The following is an 18,179-nucleotide window of genomic DNA, read 5'->3' as shown; positions in this document are numbered from 1 at the left end:
AAAGTAACTAAATATTTCTTTACAGTTGTATTTTTTTTTAATTTTTAAATATTTATTTTTCGCATTTTTATTTAAATTTCATTTATTTGCATTTTCATTTTTTTTTGCTTTAAAGCATGGCGTTTAATTTGTAAATATCTACAGCTGGAAAAGCATAAAATTATTTTTTTGTTTACAACAGAAATAAATGGAAATGGAACAGAAGAGAAAACAAAATGGGGAATAAAAAACCCAAAATATATGTACAAAAACAAGTGAAGAAAAAACGCAATAACACAAAAACAAAAAACATTTGAAATAGATAAAGTACATCCAAATCATGTTTAATGTAACAGGAAACGGAAAGCGGATACTCAGAAAAAGGGCCACACAACAAAAACAAACAACCAAACAAATAACATTTACATCAGAAGCTCTTAAATTATTCACTTATCATTTAGCTTTGGGAAAATTTAATGTTTAAACCGAAAAAAAATAAATAAAATAAATAAATAAAATAAAATAAAAAAAAAGAAAATCACTCATCTTAAAGAAAAAATAAAAACTCAAAGGGTATAAAAATCAATTAAAAATAAATTCTTGATTAATATTTTTTTCAAAAAAAAAAAAAAAACATTTAAAAACTTAATAAAACAATTAAATTGAGACATAAATTAAACAAAATAAAATGTTGATTTAAAATTATTGAAAAATGTTATTTTAACTTTTAAGTTATTGTCGCCACACAGTGATTCAGAGTAAGAATTTTTTGGCCAAAACCCCAACCATTGATGGGTATAAAAAAACTATATAAATAATATAAGAGTGTGGTTCATGCCCATTTTAATTACAAAAAAAAAAAAAATAAATAAATAATAAAAAATCTGTAACCTTGGTCGGGCCGAACTATGAATACCCTCCACCATTTGAAACGAAATTGTCAATTTTCAAAAAAAAAAAAAAAAAAAAAAAAAAATAGTAAAAAAGCTGTAAGTTTGAACTACGAACACCCTCCACCATTTGAAACGAATTTGGCAATTGTCAAAACAATAAAATCCGTTAAAAATTCTGTGAAAATCCTAAAAATACCGATATTTTTCCGATGAATAATGTCGCTAAAATCATCAAAATACCGAATATCGGGAGGTGCACAGAACATTTTCTGTCACAGGCTTACGAACTTCAAATACCAAATTTAAAATAGTTTCGGTAAATAATGTCTCTAAAATCATCAAAATGCCCAATATCGGGAGGTGCCGTTATATGGGGGCTATACGAAGACGTGGACCTGCACAATTAATTTTCTGTCTTAGCCTGTAGTATCCATTACGAACTTAAAATACCAAAGTTGAAACAATTCCGGTAAATAATGTCGCTAAAATCGTCAAAGTACCCAATAACGGGGGGTGCCATTATATGGGGGCTATACGAAGACTTGGACCTGCACAATCAATTTTCTGTCTTAGCCTGTAGTATCCATTACGAACTTCAAATGCCAAATTTTAAAAAAGAATCCGGTTAATAATGTCGCTAAAATCAACAAAGTACCGAATATCGGGAGGTAACGTTGTATGGGGGCTATACGGAGACGTGGACCTACATGGCTCATTTTCTGTCTTAGGATGTAGCATCCATTTCGAACTTTAAATACCAAATTTGAAACAATACCGGTGAATAATGTCGCTAAAATCAACAAAGTACCGAATATCGAGAGGTACCGTTATTTGGGGGCTATATCAAAATGTGGATCTACATGGCATAGGTATTTTTTTAGAGGGAAATATCTGAGCGGTCGTTCTTTTGGCCCTTATACAGTCTGCAGTGATCTGTTCGCTTAACTTTGTTTTTATTGCCGAGTATAAAACTTTGGGTTTCTCTTATTGATTAATGTATATGAACACTAGCGGAAAATTTTGTGGGGCTACAGCAAATAATAGATCTGTAATTTCAATTTTTGGTTAGGGAAAGTAGATCTCCCAGAAGACCATGTAGATTGAGTCTGAATTATTTTCACATTGGCATAAATTCATATTACTCTCTATTAAAGCTTTGCAATGTCAGATTTTATCCTGGCGACTAAGTGATCATTCGTGATCATCAAGCTTTTTGATATGACAACTTTGGACAAAGTTTCGTGGATTTTTTTTTAATTTTTTGCATAAAAATATATTTAAAAAAAAATACTTTACATTTTATTGAACCTGAAAAATAATTCTAAGAGAAATTTTAAAAATTTACCTAGATTTTGAAGAAAATCCCATGATATTATTAGTCCGACAAAGAAAAATTTGTAAATTAAGGACATTTTGGGCAACGAACCAGAATGACATTTTTTAGGCGGGACGGGGTTATATCAAAAGTCCGCACATTTGCATTGACATTTTTCGAGAAAAATTGTCGGTGTGACCAGGACCGAGAGATCTTGTGTGAAAATGGGATATGTGTATACTCCTTCTGGTACCTCCCCCACAAAGGGTCAAAGTTTTGAATAACCAAAACGATTATAAAATCCGAAAGAAGCATTCGGTTCTCATCATATTTCACACATCCCATTCTTTCTACTAACACAAGATCTGCAGTGAAGATGGTAGAGATCGGCCCACTTCTTCTGGCACCTCCCCCACAAAGCGTCAAAGTTGTGAATAACCAAAACGATTATAAAATCCGAAAGAAGCATTCGGTTCTCTTCATATTTCACACATCCAATTATTTCTACTCACACAAGATCTGCAGTGAAGATGGTAGAGATCGGCCCACTTCTTCTGGTACCTCCCCCACAAAAGGTCAAAGTTTTTAATAACCAAAACGATTATAAAATCCGAAAGAAGCATCCGGTTCTCTTCATTCACACATCCAATTATTTCTACTAACACAAGATCTGCTGTAAAGATTGGGATATATCGGCCCACTCCTTCTGGTACCTCTCCCACAAAAGCTCAAAATTTTGAATATCCATGAAACCAGAAAATAAGAAAAAAAGCGAAATTAACATCCGATTTAATTCAGACATTCCGCATCTCAATATTTCCACCAACACGAGATTTGTTGTAAAGATGGTATAGACCGGACCATTTCTTCTGGTACCTTTCCCACGTAGGGTTCAAAAGCTCAAAGAATGCGAAATAAGCATCCAACTCTCTTCAAAAAGACTTAAGAATTCAGGGGAGAATATCCCAGACAAAAAACAAGGGAACTGATGAAGATTGCTGGCTCTTTACGAAAACTAGGTATTCCCTGCCTTACCCCCTGGTAAACATTGCCATCGTTCTCCACTATAAACAAACGTTGTTTTTATAAAAACAACAATAAAGGGATAAAGCCTGACCATTTTGCAACAACAAAATACTACAGTATTCCGAACAAACAAGCCACACTGTTCATTTTTAGAAATATAATCCTTAAAAAAATTATTTCAAAAATGCACATCTTTCACAATTTCCTAAAAAATTATGTGTTTTTGCCCTTAAAAATAAATTTAAAAAAAATATGGATTTTTAAGAATATTTATGAAATTAGGGGGTAAAGTAACCATAGAAACTCCTTGTGTGGATTTTCAGACAATTCCATTGAAAATGTGGCTAGAATCATCCAAATACCAAATATTGGAGGATACCGTTGTATAGGTGATATACGATATCGTGGGCCTATATAGAAAATTCTCTTGAAGGGGTAAAGTACTCACAAGAAACTCCTTGTGTGGATTTTCAGACAATGTCATTGAAAAATGTGACTAAAATCATCAGAATACCGAATATCGGGGGTACCGTTATATGGGGCTATGCGATATCGTGGGCCGATATAGCCCATCTTCGAACTTGGCCTGGCAGCAGACAAATGACAGATTTGTGCAAAATTTTAGCTTCATATCTACATTCGTTTTTGCTCTAACGTGATTACAATAGACATACGCACGGGCAGGGCTAAATCGTGTTAGAATTTTACGCGGATCAAGAATATATATACTTGTTTGGGTCGAAAATTATTACTTCGATGAGTTACGGAATAACGAACTTAATATACCCTCCATTATAAACTCCTTCTCTCATTGAAAATAAAATATATTCTACTAAATTCCTGAATGAACTCGAATGTCTGGGCAAATATTATTTATTTTTTCTTTCTTACAAAAAAAATTACAAATAAACAATAGTTGTATTTGTTGAAGAATATAAAAATGCAACAAATTGTTTTTCTGCCAACTATTTTTGTTGTTGCCGACAACAATTGACCATATGTTGCAGCAAAGTGATGACAATTTCGTAGTTAAAAAAACAAACATACACCCATACATATTTTCCTCGTTTGAAATCAACAACATTCCAGCCGGCCAGATGTTTGGAATTCCTGACATGTTAGCCATGGAATAATAACAATAAAATCACTTTATTTATATTAAATGTTGTGGAGGAATGGTGGAGTCCAAAAAAAAAACCAAAACAAGGAGCATATATGCAGACAAACAAACACCCACTCACACATACCAAGAGAGAGAGAGAGAGAGTGAGGGAGACACACACACACACGCGACGAAAATAGAATTGAATGCGTAAATATTCAATTGCTGCATAATTAAATTGAATTGAAACAATTGGTATGTGACAATGGTGGGCTTAATTAAATTGTAATATTGTACACACACACACACACACATGCATACACATACAATATAGACTTGTGATATACCCATACAGATACATGACCATTATTATTGCGAGAATTTGTGATGATGGTGACAGCAGTGTTGATGTTGATGATGATGACGATGATAATAATAGACCGGAAATGAAGTTTTGTTGCGCATTGTTCGAAAGTGGGGGCACACGTGTGAGGGCTTCCTAGGTCTTTGTTCTAGGAACTCTTTCTTCTTCCTGTCCCTCCACCCTCTTTCCCTAGGAGTTTTATTTTCATAACCCTACAATACCAATATATGTATATGTATTTATGCACATATATTTTCTTGGTGGGATGGGAGGTTGAAAAATATGAATAAATGTTTAAGGTAATTTGAATATGCAACACGCGTACACTTTGTGGTGCTGCTAATTAATGCCGCACATTTAGCTAATTAATTTTGCCACTTAATATGAATTCGGAATTTTTTGTACTGAATATTAATTTTTGATAATTTAACATAAATATTAAAAATATACATATATAAATAAATGTATTTTGGAAAGGATGCCTAACCCAACAGTTAATAAAAATTAAAATTGTATGCGATTTTGAAAATTTAGAATTGGATTTGTACGCAATTAGATTTCAAGGAAATGGTAAAAGGGGGAAGGGGGTAATTTATTTAAAAAAATGTGTGAGCAAAGTTTGGAAGGGATTTGGTATATAGGTATTAATATTAAAGAGACAAAGTGATGTATACCAAAAAGAGAGGAGGTAAAAGAACGCTATCTACATATTGAATGTGACAATAATAAACAAGTAAAAAAGCTGTAAGTTCGGCCGGGCTGAACTCCAAACACCCTCCACCATTTCGAACGAATTTGGTAATTTTCAAAAAAAATAAAATCCTTAAAAATTCTGTTAAAATTTTAAAAATACCGAATATACCCGTTATATTGGGGTAAATACGACGTGGACCTACACAGACATTGTTTGCCATTAGCCATTTCCATATTCAAATTCGAAACTTGAAATAAACGGTGACTAATGTAGCTAAAATCATCAAAATATCGTATATAGGGAGGTACCGTTATATCGGAGCTGTGCGAAGACCTGGACCAGCATAGACAATTTTCTATCACAGGCTATAGCATCCATTACGAACTTCAAATACGACATTTCAAACAATTTCGGTGAGTATTGTACCTAAACTCGTCAAAATACCGAATATCGGGAGGTACCGTTATATGGGGCCTATACGAAGACCCGGACCTGCACAGACAATTTTCTGTCATAGGTTGTAGTATCCACTAGGAACTTCAAATACAAAATTTGAAATAGTGCCGGTAAATAATGTCGCTAATATCATCAAAATACCGAATATTGGGAGGTACCGTTATTTGGGGGCTATACGAAGACGTAGACCTGCGCAGACAATTTTCTGTATTAGGCTGTAGTATCCATTTCGAACTTCAAATACAAAATTTGAAATAGTTCCGGGAAATAATGTCTCTAAAATCATCAGAATACCCAATATCGGTAGGTACCGTTATATGGGGGCTATACGAAGCTGTGGCCCTATATGACTCATTTTCTGTCATAGGCTGTAGTATCCATTGCCAACTTCAAATACCAAATTTGAAACAATTCTGGTGAAAAAATTTCCATAAAATCATTAAAATACCGAATATCGGGAGGTACCGTTGTATGGGGGCTATACGAAGACGTGGACCTACATGGCTCATTTTCTGTCTTTAGCCGTAGTATCTATTGCGAACTTTAAATACCAATTTTGAAACAATTCCGGTTAATAATGTCGCTAAAATCATCAAAATACCGCATATCGGGAGGTACCGTTATATGGGGGCTATATGAAAACGTGAACCTACCATTTACGAACTGCCTACTGGCAAAATAAACTTGTGTGCAAAGTTTTAGCCTTCTATCTCAATTCGTTCGAAAGATAGAGGGATTACGACAGACAGACAGACAGACGGACATGGCTATATCGACTTAGTATTTTACGCTGATCAAGAATATATATACTTTGTTGGGTCTGACATGAGTATTTCGAGGAGTTACATACGGAGTGACAAACTTAATATACCCTCCATAATATGTACCATACACCCTCCAAATTTAGTACCATTTAGTACTTTTCACGCACATAAGTACATATTTCGGAAACTACCTCTATATCCTAATGCTACACTCCGTCAGTAAAGTTAAATTTAAAATTTCGTGATTCCTGCTCCATCCGTTGCTTCAAAATGAAATTGCACGAAATTTAGTACCGATTGGTACTTTTCGCACACATGAGTACACACTTCCAAAACTACCTTATTACATTGACTCTAATCCGCACACTTATAGTGCGAAATTCCAAAAAGCCTTTGGTAGATCTATTATACACTCCATCAGGGACCCTCATTCCAAATTAAATTTCTAGCTCTACTGCTTCCTCAAATACAAAGAACACCATATTGAGTCTAGAAGCTAGTATGTCAAATTTGGTGAAGATCGGTGCAGATATAGTTATAGCTCCCATGATGGAATTCTCCCATAAAAACTTTTAATTGTTATGCGGAGCTCCAGTAAATTAGCAAAGTGGTGTAGGGTATCATAAAGTCGGCCCGCCCGACTTTAAGACTTTTTTTAATGTTTTTTTTTTTTTTTTTCAATTTTTTCAGTGATATTTAAAATATATATTTCTTTATTTTATGCTTCACCAACAAGTCCTGTCATTTCAATGTGACAGCCATGAGATTTGAATGTCATTGTTAAAGCATATTCTCCTGTTTTTTTTTTCTTTTTTACTTTGGACAATTTTTACAATTTCCGCAAAACGCGATAAACATTATTTATTAAAATTGAACAATTTACCATGTCAAAATTTGGTCCCCGGCAAAAAAAGTTTAAAATCTCTTTTGTGTGATGTCCATAAATAAGTAAACTCCTCCCTCCCATTCGAAGAAAAAAAAAAAAAAACAAGAGCTCCAATGGGACCACGATTATTTGAAATGACAATTGTGTTTTTTTTGGTTATTCATTTCCAAATTTTCAAAAAAAAAAGAAGAAGAGCCACAAACTTGGCATACTAATATTTGTCAGTTGTTGTTAGACATTATCTCAGGGAGGGAAGGTGGTAAGGGGAGAGAAAGTTGAAATAACATAAAATAATATTTAAATTTAAAGGACCTTTTAAAGGACGTGTTAGCCTAATTTTCCCCCTCTACTTCAATTGCCTAGATTTTGAAAAGTTTCCTCTCTAAATAGAACAGAGCAGCTATTAGTTTTTGTTGTTGTAGTTGTCGGTATTCTTGTTGGTGGCCATAAGCCACCAGGGTACCATTATGAAATCAGAACATGTAACACCTAATACAAAGCCCAAAAGCTATGACAAGAAAAAAAAACACCAACAGTTTTTCCTTGGCCAACATCCTGGCTAACTTTCAATATTACAGCAAACACAAGAATGGGAAGAAAACAACTCCAGGAGCTATTGTTGTTGTTGCTGCTGCTGTTGTTGTCCTGGCAGTAGTCGTGCATAAAATCCCCAACAAACACCAAAAGACACTTAATCAGTGTTTGTGTAAGTAAATGTATTAAGCAAATGGCCAAAAGGGTATTTGCACTGCAGCAACAGCAGCAACAACACCACTCAGCTACTCACACTTCCAAGTGTCGGAGATAGAAGGAGAAGGAGCCGAAGTTTGTTGGCTTTTGATTGCTCCGCTTGAGACATTATGAGTGTGCTTTAGTGGAACAACAGATAACACACACACCCAGAGAGAGAGAGAGAGAGAGAGAGAGAAAACACAGAGACATGTTGTGACACTTTCTTTTGTAAAAGGATCTGGGCAAACCAAGAGTTAAAGTTAGGATGGTAGAGTCAGGGTTTTTTTTGGGGAAAATTCATTGAAAATTATGACTTTGTCTCGGAAGATAAATTCGTTGGTCTGCTCCGGAAAGTTCATGCCAGTTCAGCCACAAAACGAAGGTCAATGGAATGCTAATATTGGACGATATTTCCAAGCTAATTTCTATAATTAGTCTTATTTGCCAGAAAGAAGTTGAGTGACATTTGCCAAAATGTCCTTTTGGCAAAAAGAGAATCAGAGTAAGTGTTTTAATCGAAAAGCTTTAATAATAAGGTTTTAAATAGAAAAATAAAACTTATTTTTAATTAATTTTTGTTGTACTCAAATGGTATTTAAGGACATTAAAAATCCAGGCCTATTTTAAAAAATTGATAAAGAGAATTTATAAAATTTTCAATTCTGAGCACTAGGTTGAAAATCGCATGGATCAAAAATTTCTAAAAAATTCCAGCCCTATTTATAAAAATATAATTTTAATTTAACCACTTTCCAGAACTCACGAAAAAACTTTTAATACAAAAATATTTGAAACAATTCAGGTTTACACCCCTTTTTTAGAAAAAAAATAATTTTTTGGAATAAAATTTAAACAAATCCACGCCAAATTAAAAAACAATTTTTTTACCTCCACGGCTATATTAAATTTTCTTATAAAACAATTGAAAAAAATTCAAGTATATTTTTAAAAATTAAATAGTAAAAAATATACGCCTAGGCCAATATTTTGATCACAATTTTTGAAAATAAAATTAAAAAACAAATCCATCCCTAGACCCCATGTAAAATACCCATGGCTATATCAAATTTTCTTACAAAATAATTTAAAAAATCCACGCCAAGACCCGAAAAATCCACCCCAAGACCCAGTCATACATCCCTTTCTTGGAAAAAATATATTAATTTTTTAAGTTTTTTTGGGAAAAAATATAAAAAAATCCTTGCCAAGACTCAAATTTTTGGAAATAAAATTTAAACAAATCCACGCCTAGACGCATTTTTTGATCCAATTTTTTTAAACAAAATTTAAAAAAAAAAAAACAAATTTTTTTCTTCCGCGGCTATATTAAATTTTCTTATAAAACAATTAAAAAATGCACGTCCATTTTGAAATAAAATTGTAAAAAATCTACGCCTAGACCCATTTTTTAAAACTTAATTAAAAAAATCCACGCCATTAATTAAACAATTCATGGCTACATTAAATTTTCTTAAAAACTAATTTTACAAAATCTACGCCCAGGCCCAATTTTTTGGGAAAACAATTCAAAAATCCACCCCAAGACCCAGTCATACACCCCTATCTTGGAAAAATTTATATTTATTTTTTAAGTTTTTTTTTGGGAATAAAATTTTAAAAATCCTTGCCAAGACCCAAATTTTTGGAAATAAAATTTAAAGAAATCCACGCCTAGACCCATTTTTTTAACCAATTTTTTTTAATAAAATTAAATGAATAAAAATTTTTCCTCCACGGCTATATTTTCTTATAAAACAATTGAAAAAAATTCAAGTACATTTTTAAAAATTAAATAGTAAAAAATCTACGCCTAGACCAATCTTTTGATCAAAATTTTTGAAAATAAAATTAAAATACAAATCCACGCCTAGACCCCATGTAAAATATCCATGGCTATATCAAATTTTTTTTACAAAATAATTTAACAAAATCCACGCCAAGACCCGATTTTATGGGAAAATAATTTAAAAAATCCACCCCAAGACCCATTCTTACACCCCTTTATTGGAGAAATATATTAATTTTTATACCCTACACCACAAGGTGGTCAGGGTATTATGTCTTTGTGCATTTGTTTGTAACAGGCAGAAGGAAACGAGATAGACCCATAGTTCCTTTTGATGATCTGCATAGAATCATATTCTGAGTCGATTTATGCATGTCCGTCCGTCCGTCTGTCCGTCCGTCCGTCTGTCCATGTGTTTTTGTAAACAAAGTACAGGTCGCATTTATTGCCCGATCCAGATGAAATTTTGCAAAGATCTTTTGTTTGGCCCAAGGACGAACCCTATTGAAATTGGAGATAATCGGTCAAAATTTAGATATAGCTCCCATATATATCTTCGTCCGATTTGCCTTTTATTGTGCACCAAACGTGTAATATCAGCCCGAATTGTATGGAATTTTGCCAAATGTGTGCCAAATTTGATCGAAATCGGTTCAGATATAGCTATAGCTCCCATATATATTTTTCATCCGATTTGTTATTTTTGTCCACCGCCGCCGTAATATGACCTCTGTAACAACAATATTTGGGGAAATATATCAAATGCAGCTCAGAAATACCTTTGCTAAATTGTATCGAGATCGGTTCAGATTTGGATATAGTTCCCATATACACATTCGTCCGATTTACCTTTTATTTTGCACCAAACGTCTAATATTTTTCCAAATGGGATGGAATTTGGCACTTACGACCGAATTGAGTCCAGAAGCTAGTATGTCAAATTTGGTGAAGATCGGTTCAGATATAGCTATAGCTTCCATATATATTGTTCATCCGATTTGTTATATTTGTTACCCACAACCGTAATATGCACTCCGTAACAATGATATTCAGGGAAATATATCAAATACAGCTCAGAAATATCTTTGCCAAATTTTATCGAGATCGGTTCAGATTTGGATATAGCTCCCATATATATCTTTATCCGATTTCAAATTAATTTCGCACCAAATGGGCAATACAATTCCGAATATAAAGATACAAATGCTTCGGCATATTTAGTCCTTTGAACTTTAAATTATAATTATAATCATAGCGTGTATGATTGAATTCTCCCATAAGAACTTTTAATTGTTATGTGGAGCTCTACTTAATTAGCAAAGTGGTGTAGGGTATCATAAAGTCGGCCCCGCCGGACTTGAAGACTTTCTTTACTGGTTTAAGTTTTTTTTTGGGAATAAAATTTAAAAAAATCCTTGCAAAGGTCCAAATTTTTGGAAATAAAATTTTAACAAATCCACGCCTAGACCCATTTCTCGATCCAATTTTTTTAAAACAAAATTAAAAAACATTTTTTTTTCCTCCGCGACTATATTAAATTTTCTTATAAAACAATTAAAAAAAGTCCACGCATACGCACATTTTTTTCAATAAAATTTAAAAAAATCTATGCCTAGACTCATTTTTTGATCCAATTTTTTAAAAACTTAATTAAAAAAACATGTAAAATATCCATGGCTATATTAAATTTTCTTAAAAAATAATTTAAAAAACTCTACGCGTAGACCCAATGTTTTGGTGAAAATAATTTTAAAAATCTACCCGAAGACCCAGTCTTACACCCCTTTATTGGAAAAATATATTAATTTTTTAAGTTTTTTTAATTTTTTTTTTTTAAATTTTAAAAAATCTACGCCTAGACCCATTTTTTTGATCCAACTTTTTTAAATAATTTTGTTAAAATCCGTGACAACATTAAATTTTCTTAAAAAATAATTTAAAAAAATCTAGACCCAATGTTTCGGGGAAAATAATTTAAAAAATCCACCTCAAGACCCAGTTATTTTCGAAAAATAATTAGAAAAAAATCTACGCCTAGACCCACGGATAGACTATTTTTTTTTTGGAAAAAAAACTACGACTAGACACAATTTTTAGGAAAAATAATTTTAAAAAATCCACACCTAGTTCCATTTTTTTGAAAAATAATTAGCAAAAAAAATTTACGCCTAGACCCAATTTTTTGGAAAAATAATTAGAAAAAATCCACTCCTAGACATACAGGGCGAGATAAGAAAAACTGTAACAAAGTCAAACGCCATAATTTTCACATTTGTTTTAAATTTCATTGAATAAAAGCAAAAAATGTCGGAAATAGCATCAAATTTTAGAATAAGTTTTGATTTGTTCGAATTGGTCACCTTTGGCACGAATTACGGCCTTAAAACGGCCGATGAAACCGTCACACGTTGCCCGAATGTTGCTTTGCGGTGTTCTGGCCCTTTCCCGGCGAAGAGCTTGCTTGAGGTGGTCGACACTTTGGTATTTTTTAGTGCCAACCTTGCTTTCCTTAATACTCCAGACACAATAGTCCAAGGGATTGGTATCCGGAGATTTAGGTGGCCATTTGGTGCACTGGAAATGAAGCGAGGAACAAAATTTTGTAACCATTCTTGGGTGGCGCGTGCTGAGTGCGATGGTGCTGAGTCCTGTTGGAATGTCTAAGGTCAGCGGCCAAAATGTTTGCGTGCCCAAGGCTTTAATACACCCTCCAGAATATTTTCGCGATAATATTCGGCATTTATTCTGATGCCACTGTCGATTAATACGAGCGGAGAGCGACCATCGGCTGTTGTGACGGTCCACAACATCACCAAGGCCAGCCTACGATAACGATAGCCACTTGTGGTTTTCCAGCCAAATATAAAGAAATCACACTATCCCGCTTGAATTCCATCACGAATACCTTTTTTTCGGGAAAGTTCTCACCAAAATGCTTTTGTGTGCTTGTAAACAATATAATGATCTGTCACTGGAATATTTTTAACAGCTGTCGGACGAGTGGCTTAGAAATGACAGCAGTCTAAAGTTGTTTGCAGTTTTTTCATCTCACCATGTACAAAAAAGTATAAAATAAGTACTAATTTGGTATTTGGTGAAGGGATAAGGCTGGAATCACAAAATTTGATATGGAGTTTGGTGTCTGCGTTAAAAGTATGGAGGTAGTTGTGGAAATGTGGAACTTATGGCCAAATATAAGAAATATTTAAAAAAATCCAACCTTGATCAAACTTTAAAAAAGTAAAGCCAGCCACCCAGCTCAACATTTTTTGGTACTGTTATTTCAAAAATCAACGTCTTAAAAATATTAACAAAAGTATTCCACTTTTGTCAACAATCTACAAGTAGGTCCAAATTTTGAATATTTTTTTATTATTTATAAAAATATAAATTTATTTGAAAAAACCCACTTCCTCCAAAAATATTTAAAAATTTTTTAAATCTAGGAAACATATTTTTTAAAATGTATTCAAAAGATATAAGTGTATGTCCACCAATTATATTTATTTTAAAATATTTAAAACAAAATGCAACCTTTGTCAAATACTTTTAAAAAAATAATTTAAAAAATCCAAGCGAAATATTTTTCAAAACAATAGTTTTAAAAATCTACACTAAGCCCAAATAATTCGAAATTATGGAAAAAATTGGTGTTCTTCAATTGGAAAAATATCCTTTTTCACTTGTAACTGTTTTAAATTATTTAGGGGTCCTTGACTATATTTACATTTCCAAAAAGTGGATCAAAGCTCAATTAAATCAAAAACCAAAAAACGCTTTGCCAAGTAACCTCTTGATTCCAAAACCACCCTCGTCGTTAAGTACTTGACTGGGTCATAAGATGTAGTGGTGATTATGGACGGCCATGTGTAAGTGAGAGTGCATGTGTGTGTGTGTGCAGTGTGCAGTGTGGTGCTTAAAATGATAACAAGATTTTCTCTCTAAGCGAAAATGGTGTCAAATGGCAACACAAAAGCCTATGAACGCTTGAGTGGCGCCTTGAGAAGCATAATAATGCAATATGAGAAGAAGAACAAGAGTACTTGGACGGATGGATGGATGGATGGATGGATGGATGGATGAATGAAAATGCTTGCTTGGATGGATGGATGGCTGACTGACTGGATAGGGGCTAAGGATATGATGCGACAACAACTAGCAAAAAAAAAAAAAAGTGGGCAACCAACACAAACACAAAAAAGTGTTTTTTTTTCTATTTTTTTGTTAAGAAATTCACACATGTGTTACAACACGTAGTCACACACACACTTACGAACACATTTCACTATGAATGTTTGTTTGTTTACCTTGTAACATACAAACACACACACACGCACACATTTACATACACAACGACCTGCTAAAGTGAAATGTTTTGATGCCAAAGGCTATTTAGTTGTTGTCACAGAGGACATCTTAACAAAGTATAAATACAGTAGTGGTGCCAGCCAACCAACCGGGCCAGTAGTGGTGGTAGTAGTTGGCTGATGTGTGCCAACTATTTCTCGGTAGGAAAAAAAAAAACTATTACACAATAGAATATTCTTCTTATATGCCAAAATCCTGTATGCTTATTTTGTGTTCTTCGTCTCCCTACATTCATGGCTGGCTAGCCATAGTTAGTAGCTTAACCGCCCAGCAGGAGCTGAAGTAGGGTTGCTTAGTCTTCCGAAAAGGTTATAAAACTTGGTTACACAGTGGTTGATTGGAGGTCAATGTGTGTTCGTTACACCGTTTGTATGTAGAGGTGTATGTCTATGATACGACAAATGGATAAAGTGTGTAAACACGGAATTCATAAATAAAAACACACACATACACATTATAAGAAATTTTTTGGAACGATTTTTTTTAAATATTTTTGATAACAATTTAGCCAGGATTTTAATTTTTAAAAATATTTTTAGGCAACTTACAGTGTTTTTTTTTTTCAATATTTTCATCCAACATACATTTTTTTATAATTTCCAGGCGTGGATTTTTTAAAAATAATTCAGACAACATTTATATGGATTTTTAAAGAATACTTTTAAAGGATCAGATTAGTATCCAAAGCTGGATTTTCAAAGAATATATTTGAAGGATCAAAAAACCACCCAAACGTGGATGTTTGCAGAATAGTTTGCAAGGACCGAAAGGGCATCCAAACGCAGATTTTTCTAAAATATTTTTCAACGACCAAAAGAGCATCCAAAAATAAATATTTTTATGAAAATTTTTAAGGACCAAAACAAGGGGTTTGGCGGGGTACTTTCAGGAACCAAAAGACTACCCAACTTGGATTTTAAAAGAATATTTTTTAAGAACCAAAAGAGCATCTAAACTTGGATTTTGAAAAATTGTTCCAAGGATCAGAAGCCCATCGAAACGTAGATTTTTAAAGATTATGTTTCAAGGATTAAAAGACCATCGAAACGTGGATTTTTTTAAAAATGTTTTTAAAGCACCAATCATGGATTCTTAGATAAAATTTTCAAGCACCAAACATGGATTCTTAAAGAAAATTTTTAAGAACCTTCAACCATCGAAACGTGGATTCTTAAAGAAACATTTTCAAGAGACTTCAACCATCGAAAACTTGGATTTTTAAAAATGTTTTCAAAGCACCAAACGTGGATTCTTGAAAAAAATATTCAATCACCAACTGTGGATTATTGAAAAAATATTCGAGCACCAATCGTGGATTCTTAAAGAAACATTTTCAAGGACCTTCAACCATCGAAATGTGGATTCTTAAAGAACACTTTTCAAGGACCTTCAACCATCGAAACGTGGATTATTAAAGAACATTTTTCAAGGACCTTCAACCATCGAAACGTGAATTCTTAAAAAAATTTTTAATGACCTTCAACCATCGAAAACTTGGATTTTTAAAAATGTTTTCAAAGCACCAAAGGTGGATTCTTTAAAAAAGTCAAGCTCTAAACGTGGATTCTTAAACAAAATAAGCACCTAACGTGGATTCTTAAAAAAAATTCAAGGACTTTCAACCATCGAAACGTGGATTCTTGAAGAACGTTTTTCAAGGATCTTCAACCATCGAAATGTGGATTCTTGAAGAACGTTTTTCAAGGATCTTCAACTATCGAAACGTGGATTCTTAAAGAAAAAAATTCAAGGATCTTCAACAATTGAAACATGGATTCTTAAAGAACATTTTTCAAGGACCTTCAATCATTGAAACGTGGATTCTTAAAGAAAAAATTTTAAGGACCTTCAACCATCAAAACGTGGATTCTTAAAGAACATTTTTCAAGGACCTTCAACCATTGAAACGTGGATTCTTAAACAACATTTTTCAAGGACCTTCAACCATCAAAACGTAAATTCTTAAAAAAAAAAACATTTTTTAAGGACCTTCAACCGTGTATTCTTAAATAACGTGGATTCTTAAAGAACATTTTTCAAGGACCTTCAACCATTGAAACGTGGATTCTTAAACAACATTTTTCAAGGACCTTCAACCATCAAAACGTAAATTCTTAAAAAAAAAACATTTTTTAAGGACCTTCAACCGTGTATTCTTAAATAACGTGGATTCAAAAGACCACTCAACACGGGATTTTTAAAAAACATTTTGCAAGAACGAAAAGAACATACGAAAATAAAAATTGTTAAATGTTCTAAGGACAAAAACGTGGATTTTAAAGGAAGAGTTTCAAGGATTAAAATATTTTTACACAACATTTAATTTGTTTTTAATTTCCAGGTGTGGTTTTTTTAAAAATATTTTTAGGCTACATATAATTTCCAGTGATGGATTTTTTTTAAATATTTTTTATATAACAAAAAGCATTTTTAATTTCCAGGCGTGGATTTTTTAAAAATATTTTTAGACTACATATAATTTCCAGGGATGGATTTTTTTGAAAATATTTTTTAGATAACAAATAGCAATTTTAATTTTCAGGCGTGGATTTTTAAAAATATTTTTTATAATTTCCAGGCGTGGATTTTTAAAAATATTTTTTATGATTTCCAGGCGTGGATTTTTAAAATATTTTTATAATTTCCAGGCGTGGATTTTTAAAATATTTTTTATAATTTCCAGGCGTGGATTTTTAAAATATTTTTTATAATTTCCAGGCGTGGATTTTTAAAAATATTTTTTATAATTTCCAGGCGTGGATTTTTAAAAATATTTTTTATAATTTCCAGGCGTGGATTTTTAAAAATATTTTTTATAATTTCCAGGCGTGGATTTTTAAAAATATTTTTTATTAATTTCCAGGCGTGGATTTTTAAAATATTTTTTATAATTTCCAGGCGTGGATTTTTAAAAATATTTTTTATAATTTCCAGGCGTGGATTTTTAAAAATATTTTTTATAATTTCCAGGCATGGATTTTTAAAAATATTTTTTTATAATTTCCAGGCGTGGATTTTTAAAAATATTTTTTATAATTTCCAGGCGTGGATTTTTAAAATATTTTTTATAATTTCCAGGCGTGGATTTTTAAAAATATTTTTTACAATTTCCAGGATTTAAAAAAATTTTTTTTTTATAATTTCCAGGCGTGGATTTTTAAAATATTTTTTATAATTTCCAGGATTTTTAAAATTTTTTTTATTTTCCAGGATTTTAAAAATTTTTTTTTTTTATAATTTCCAGGCGTGGATTTTTAAAAATATTTTTTATTTTTTATAATTTTCAGGCGTGGATTTTTAAAAATATTTTTTATAATTACCAGGCGTGGATTTTTTAAAAATATTTTTTATAATTTCCAGGATTTTTAAAAATATTTTTTATAATTTCCAGGATTTTTAAAATTTTTTTTTTTAATTTCCAGGCGTGGATTTTTAAAAATATTTTTTATTTTTTTATAATTTCCAGACGTGGATTTTTAAAAATATTTTTTATTTTTTTATAATTTCCAGACGTGGATTTTTAAAAATATTTTTTATTTTTTTATAATTTCCAGACGTGGAGTTTTAAAAATATTTTTTATTTTTTTATAATTTCCAGACGTGGATTTTTAAAAATATTTTTTATTTTTTTTATAATTTCCAGGCGTGGATTTTTAAAAATATTTTTTATAATTTCCAGGATTTTTAAAAATATTTTTATAATTTCCAGGATTTTAAAAAAAATTTTTTTTTTATAATTTCCAGGCCTGGATTTTTAAAAATATTTTTTATTTTTTATAATTTCCAGGCGTGGATTTTTAAAAATATTTTTTAT

General features: G+C 31.9%; 1 protein-coding gene across 1 annotated transcript in view; it reads right to left on the bottom strand.

Moving 5' to 3' along the window:
• LOC131805906 (cAMP-specific 3',5'-cyclic phosphodiesterase, isoforms N/G-like) overlaps positions 1 to 18,179 on the bottom strand; it is a 77,323-nt gene that overhangs the window by 22,565 nt on the left and 36,579 nt on the right. The gene's annotated exons all lie outside the window — the stretch shown is intronic.

This window comes from Musca domestica, unplaced genomic scaffold, assembly GCF_030504385.1.
Source record: "Musca domestica strain aabys unplaced genomic scaffold, Musca_domestica.polishedcontigs.V.1.1 64, whole genome shotgun sequence".
Taxonomy (NCBI): Eukaryota; Metazoa; Arthropoda; class Insecta; order Diptera; family Muscidae; genus Musca; species Musca domestica.
The sequence above is the reverse complement of the archived record's forward strand: the minus strand, read 5'-3'. Positions and strand labels throughout refer to the sequence as shown.